Consider the following 7,274-nt stretch of genomic DNA (forward strand, 5'->3'; position numbering starts at 1 on the left):
GTTAGTCTATAACTGTTTAAAGATAATTCCAGAAGAAGGGAAAATCATGACTCTCATACAGATGTAAAATGGACACATGAAAGATTTCATTCCATTCACTAATCAATGACAAAACCAGGCAGATGTTAGAATCAAAGAGAATCTGAAAACAGACACATTTACAGATCAAGAGTATTGAAATGAATATGTAAATAGAGGCAAAACTGTTTTTTCCACGGGGTGGAGGAAAGGAAGTCAATGAAACCCCTCTACTGAACAGAAAGAATTTGCATGTCTATAAGAATAATTTGCACGTTCTCAGTTACTACAATTTACAAAGTTGTAAAATACTCAAAGACGAGGAAAGGCAGACAGTCTGAAAAGGGTATTCTGTATGGAGACAAAATTTTTTTCCTCCCAAACTGATAACTACTCTATCGGGTTCTTAAGTATCCTTCCAGGTGAATCTTTCAACATGTAGACATAAACGTGTACACTGTAGTCATTAACCGCACCGGTAAGGTGTCAGACTCTCCGTAGGGCCTGAAAAGTATTTTTTTCCCAACTCTTTTTCAGATGGTCCCTGAGACCCCCCATCAATGACAGAGATGTCAAAAAGGAAGGTCCTGCCTCCTCCAGGGGTGGAAGACGATAGTTCTCCCCTGTGAAGGCCCTGGGACTGTCCTGAGCAGGGACCACACACTGTCACACCTCGGAGACCTACACGTTTACATCTGCAAAGGCCGAAGCCATGGGGCATGAAAAATGCTGACCCTGGGAAGGAAAGGAAAGGAGAGTCTGAGAGAGAGAAAGTTAGCAAGAACAAAGAGACTCCAGAGCAGGCCTTCTGGACAGGGCCAAGCAGCTAAAAAAAGCAGGTGAAACTGGTCAGGCCAGGAGAAACAGGGAGTGGTGAGGACTTCAATACGCAGGAGAGCGCATTCCTGATCTAAAGGGGCAGCCCCTGCTCGGCTCCACCGAGCCATGGCCATGAAGGAACGGCCACCTAGGATCACCAAGAGCTTTGTTTTCCAAGAGAAGCCAGGAATAAAAATTTTAATGTAAAACCTTTCTGTTTTAAAGAGAGAATATTTTAAAATTTAAATGTTATTCGTTTTTGAAGAGGTAGTTCATTCACACTTTCAAAGACTTAAAAGGAAATGGGGTTTACAGTGAAAAATTTTCCTCCCCTCTCATACCCAGTCACCTAGTTACCCTCCCCAGAGACCATCACCATCTCTTATATCCTTCCAGCGACATCACAGGCAGACAGAGGCAAATACTATTTTTCCCTTACTTGCACAGATTACAGCATACTTTTCACACTGTCCTGAATTTTGCTTTTCTCTCTTAAAGTTAATCTTTAAGAGCCTTCTCTATCAATACATAAACAGCCTCCTCATTCTTGAGTACAGCAGCAAAATATTCCTTTGTATGATGTAACATAATTTATTTAACCAAATCCCTCTTGATAAACATAGAGATGGTTTCCAAAGTTTTGCTGTAATAAATAAGCCTGTATTTATATTATTTCACACATTGATAAATATATCTACAAGCTAAAATCCTAGAAGCAGAACCCACGGAACAAAGAAATGCATATTTATGATTTTGATAGTTACTGACAATTTGCTCAAGATAAAGATTGTACAAATTTACATTTCAACCAGCAATATCTGAGAATGCCTATTTTTTCAGACTCTCTTAAAGATGTGTATTCTCCAGCTTTTTAATTTTTTGTCAATTTGATAGATGAGAAATGGTACGTTGGTACTGTTTTCATATGTATTTCTCCTATTATGAGTGTAGTTGCTGGTCTTTTCACATGTTGAGAACAATTTCTACTGCTTTTCACTGAATATCTTTTCACATCTTTTATTCGTTTTCTACTAGAGTTGTTGATATTTTTATTCATTTGTAGGTGCTCTTTATATATTAGGGAAATTAACCCTTTGCTTGGAATAAGTTACAAATAAGTTTCCTACTTTGGTGCTAATATATCTTTCAATTTCAAAAACACGTAAAGCCATATAAAGCACACCTGCAAGATTGATCTTGTTTCTGAGCCAACAGTTTGCCACTTCTATGTGATAATCCTAAGAAAATGGATGGGAAAACCAAGGTAGAGAGGCTGTTGATTGACCAAGAGTCATGCAGCTATGACCATGGAACTCACCATATCCTGGTTGTGCACCAGGGGACTTTTCCTAAATACCAGCTGTCCCTGAGGGCAAAACAACAGTGAAGTGTGACCCCTTTGCTCCCACCAAAAGGCCCAATTCAGAAAAATTCATAGATGAGGTGGGGGCTGAGGCAACCGGATGAAGGCTGCGAAGCACTCACCAGACCAGATAGAGATATCTGAGTTCTGATCCGTGACCTGGGCAAGCCATTTCCTCTGTCTTGGCCCCTGTTTTCTCCTCCACATGGCGGGATGTGACAGAGATTGGGGTGGTTAGACAGCACTAGACAATCCCAAAGCTCCCTTCCAGCTCTGGGATTAAGAGGACCTGGGGCTAATTTGAATGTCCTGGGACAGCCACATTCTAGAGGCTGTGCCCTGTTAAGAATAACAATTTAGATGTGCACATTCCTCTGCAGAGTCAAAGTCCTCTGGATATAACCTCATGAAGCACACAGGACAGAAATTCTCATCATCATCTTTTTTTTTTTTGAGGAAGATTAGCCCTGAGCTAACATCTGCCACCCATCCTCCTCTTTTTGCTGAGGAAGACTGGCCCTGAGCTAACATCTGTGCCCATTTTCCTCTGCTTTATATGTGGGATGCCTACCACAGCGTGGCTTGCCAAGTGGTGCCATGTCCGTACCTGGGACCCGAACCGGCAAACCCCGGGCCATCATAGTGGAACGTGCGAACTTAACCGATTGCCACGGGGCTGGCCCTTTTTTTTTTAAAGATTGGCACCTGAAGTAACAACTGTTCTCAATCTTTTTTCTTTTTTCCTGTTTTTTCTCCCCAAACCCTCCCAGTACATAGTTGTGTATTTTTAGTTGTGGGTCCTTCTGGTTGTGGCATGTGGGACACCGCATCAGCCTGGCCTGATGAGCGGTGCCATGTCCATGCCCAGTATCTGAACCAGTGAAACCCTGGGCCACTGAAGTGGAGTGCGCGAACTTAACCACTCGGCCATGGGGCCAGCCCCTCATCGTCATCTTTAACATGTAGAATTGAGGCCCAGGTAGACATGGTGGTTAAGAAGCAGGAAGTCAGCAGTCTGGGTTCAAGCTCCAGCTTAGAGACTGGACAGATGTGCAACCTTGGGCCAGTGACCTAGCCTCAGTTTCCTTACCTATAAAATGGAGACAATAAAAGAACTTATTTTATCAAGTTAGAGTGAAAATTAAGCAAGAACCATGAAACAGATCAATTATGATACTGCATGTCAAACACTTAGCACAAGGGCAAAACAGTCACGTCCCTCCCCTAGATTCCTAGGTTGAAGCCCTAACTCCCTAGTGTGGATGGTTTGGAGATGGAATCTCTAAGGAAGTAACTAAGATTAACTGAGATCAGGGGCTGGCCAGTGGCACAGCAGTTAAGGTCGCACGTTCCACTTTGGCGGCCTGGGGTTCGCTGGTTTGGATCATGGGTGTGGACATGGCACTGCTTGGCAAGCCATGCTGTGGCAGGTGTCCCACATATAAAGTAGAGGAAGATGGGCACGGATGTTAGCTCAGGGCCAGTCTTCCTCAGCAAAAAGAGGAGGATGGGTGGCAGATGTTTGCTCAGGGTGGATCTTCCTTAAAAAAAAAAAACATTAACTGAGATCAGAAGGGCGGGGCCCTGATGCAATAGGATTAGTGTCCTTATAAGAAGAGACATCAGAGAGCTAATGCTGACTCTTTCTCTTGCACACACACCAAGGAAAAGCTATACGAGGACACAGCGAGAAGGTGGCCATCTGCACACCAGGAAGAGAGCACTCACCAGACACCAAATAGGCTGGAATCTTGATCTTGGGCTTCTAGTCTGCAGAACTACGAGGAAATAAATTTCTGTTGTTTAAACCACTCAGCCTGTGGGTTTTTTTATGGCAGCCCCAACGGGCTAACACAGCCTGTCACAGTTCACTGCACGTTAGTAATTATTGTTGTCCTTGTCATCACTGTTATCTGTCGTCCAAAGTCCCCCAAGGGGCAAGTAAGCCAGTGGCTGAGCCAGGCTGAGGACACAGGTTTCTCCACTCACCAGGCCACCTCCTTGCTCTTTCGGCAGGAATCCGTCCCGCTCCTCTCCTGGTGACCTCTGCTCCGTGCCCTCCACCTCACCCACAAGGGGAGGGCTCACCTCCATTGGGGTGCAATCGGTGAGGAGAGGTTTGTATGTGGCGCGCGTGCGTGTGTGTGTGTGTGTCTGTGTGTCTGTGTGTGTGTGTGTGGGAGACTTACCCAGGAAAAGGAGATGTGTAAGGTGGACAGGAAGAGGGAGTCCCCTCCTCAGTCCGAAGAAGCAGGAAATTCTCTTCTGCTTTTGGTGCCTGAGAACTTCTCTGGGCTGCAGGGCAACAGGGAGGGCTAGAGTAATTCTGAGAGCAACCCTCCCTGCCCCAGACAGGGATAAGCCCAGGGAGAGGGCTTGGAGGAAAACAACAGCTCCTTCCTAACACAACCCTCCCCTCAAAGATGCTCCAAAGGTTCTTTTTTTTGTTTGTTTTTAAAGATTTTGTTTTTCCTTTTTCTCCCCAAAGCCCCCGGTACATAGTTGTGCATTTTTAGTTGTGGGTCCTTCTAGTTGTGGCATGTGGGATGCCGCCTAAGCATGGCTTGACAAGCAGTGCCATGTCCGCGCCCAGGATTGGAACCGGCAAAACCCTGAGCCACTGAAGCAGAGCACGCAAACTCAACCATTAGGCCATGGGGCCGGCCCCTCCTCCAAAGGTTCTTGAGCATTCTGAACACCTTGAGCCTCTTGCCCAGAACTCTCCACCATAAACGGGTCAAGTGCTTTATTACCTACAATGTGCCCCTCATGTACGCAATCTCATTTTATTCTCTCAATAAACAGACTGGAGGGCCCAGCCCCGTGGCATAGTGGTTGGGTTCATGCACTCCGCTTCAGTGGCCTGGGGTTCACCAGTTTGGATCTTTGGTGCAGACCTACACACCGCTGGTCAAGCCATGCTGTGGTGGCATCCCACATACAAAGTGGAGGAAGATTGGCACAGATGTTAGCTCAGGGCCAATCTTCCTCACCAAAATAAATAAATAAATAAAATAGACTGTAAGTCAAGCCTAGAGGTTTTTTTTTTTTGTATCTCTTCTTTTAACTTTAAAAAAATGTTTTTTTGGGCCAGCCCCGTGGCCGAGTGGTTAAGTTCATGTGCTGTGCTTTGGTGGCCCAGAGTTTCACCTGGTTTGGATCCTGGGTGTGGACATGGCACTGCTCATCAAGCCATGCTGAGGGGGCGTCTCACATAGCACAACCAGAAGGACCTACAACTAGAACATGCAACTATGTACTGGGGAAGCTTTGGGGAGAAGAAGGGAAGAAAAAACCAAAAAGGGTTGGCAACAGATATTAGCTCAGGTTCCAATTAAAGAAAATTTTTTTTATTGAGATATAATTGACATATACCATTATATTAGTTTCAGGTGTACAACACAATGATTCAATATTTGTGTATATTGCAAAATGCTCACCACCATAAGTCTAGATAATAACTATCATTATACATAGTTACAATTTTTTTTCCTGTAATGAGAACTTTTAAGATCTACTCTCAGGGGTCAGTCCTGTGGCTGAGTGGTTAAGTTTGCATGCTCTGCTTTGGCAGCCTGGGGTTTCATTGGTCTGAATCCTGGGTGCAGACATGGCACTGCTCATCAGGTCACGTTGAGGCGGCATCCCACATGCCACAACTAGAAGGACCCACAACTAAAATATACAACTATGTACTGGGGGACTTTGGGAGAAAAAGCAGAAAAAAAAAAGATTGGCAACAGTTGTTAGCTCAGGTACCAATCTAAAAAAAAAGATCTACTCTCTTAGCAACTCTCAAATATCTAATACAGTATTATTAACTATAGTCACCACATGGTACATTACATCCCCAGGACTTATTTATTTTATAACTGAAAGTTTGTACCTTTTGACCCCTTCACCCATTTCGCCTACTCCTCATCCCCCACTTCTGGGCACCCACCAATGTGTTCTCTATATCCATGAGTTTGTTTTTTTTGTTTTCTGGGTGTTTCTTTTTTTTTTAGATTCCACATATAAGTGACTTAGAGGCCTTTCTCCTCCAACCTGTTTTTATCCATACAGATGAATGTCTCTTCTGCTCAATGGTAAAGACACAGAGTTGTCCTCACCCCTCCCCGTGTCCCGCGGAGCGCTCAACACAGGGCCTTGCATAACCAAGCGCTCAGTAAATTTTTGGAATAGATGAATAAACGCCAAGACTAGATCAGAGAGAAGTAAAAAGGGTTCTGTCAGGGAAGATAGTTTTGCCACTGCTCTAAGGGGAGCAAGCTCAGGCATCTCCTCCTCCAACCCAGCAAATTCGCTCCTGGGCAGGCACTCGACATCATTTTAATATTTATTATTATTATTATTATAACTATCACATATTGTCCAAATATCAACTCATCACTGCTCACATTCACTATCATTAATCCCATTTTACAGATGAGGAAATGGAGGCACAGATAGGTTAAGTAATTTGCCCAAGGTTATTCAGCCAATAAGAGTGGAGCTAGGACTCAATCCTGATTATTTATATCTTGGACTTACAGTTTTCAAAGTTCCTCCACTTCTGTGAGCTTAGCCTCAGTGGTCCTGGGAAGCAGGTGGAAGTTTCCATGGTCTGCTCAAGGCCGTGCTGCCTTGGGGGGCAGATGTGGAACCAGAATCCAGGTTTCCCTGGGGCTCCTTCTGACACCCAAAGGTCTGCATTGTGTAAGGACATGGAGTCACGTGCCCCTCCCAGCTGTGTAGGGGTTTAGGATCCAACAAAGGATGGCGAGGCTGGCCTAAATCTATGACTCTGAATTCACTTCGAGGATCCAGGGTTTCTGTAAGAGAAAGGAAGGAGAAGCACAGAGCAGTGGACAGACATTGTTCCACGTTCTGGAACCACTTTCGGTTTCTGTATACACTGCCACCTCATCTTTACTCATGTTGCTCCTTCTTGGAACACCCTCCCCCCACGTTCTTACTCTAGCTAACTTACCTTGCTTGGCAACTCACTTGGATTTTTATCTCTTCCAGGAAAATTCTGCCCCTCTGATGTGGGACCAAGTGACCCTTCTTAGGCTCCCACAGCACCAGATGA

This window comes from Equus quagga, chromosome 17, assembly GCF_021613505.1.
Source record: "Equus quagga isolate Etosha38 chromosome 17, UCLA_HA_Equagga_1.0, whole genome shotgun sequence".
NCBI classification, from domain to species: domain Eukaryota; kingdom Metazoa; phylum Chordata; class Mammalia; order Perissodactyla; family Equidae; genus Equus; species Equus quagga.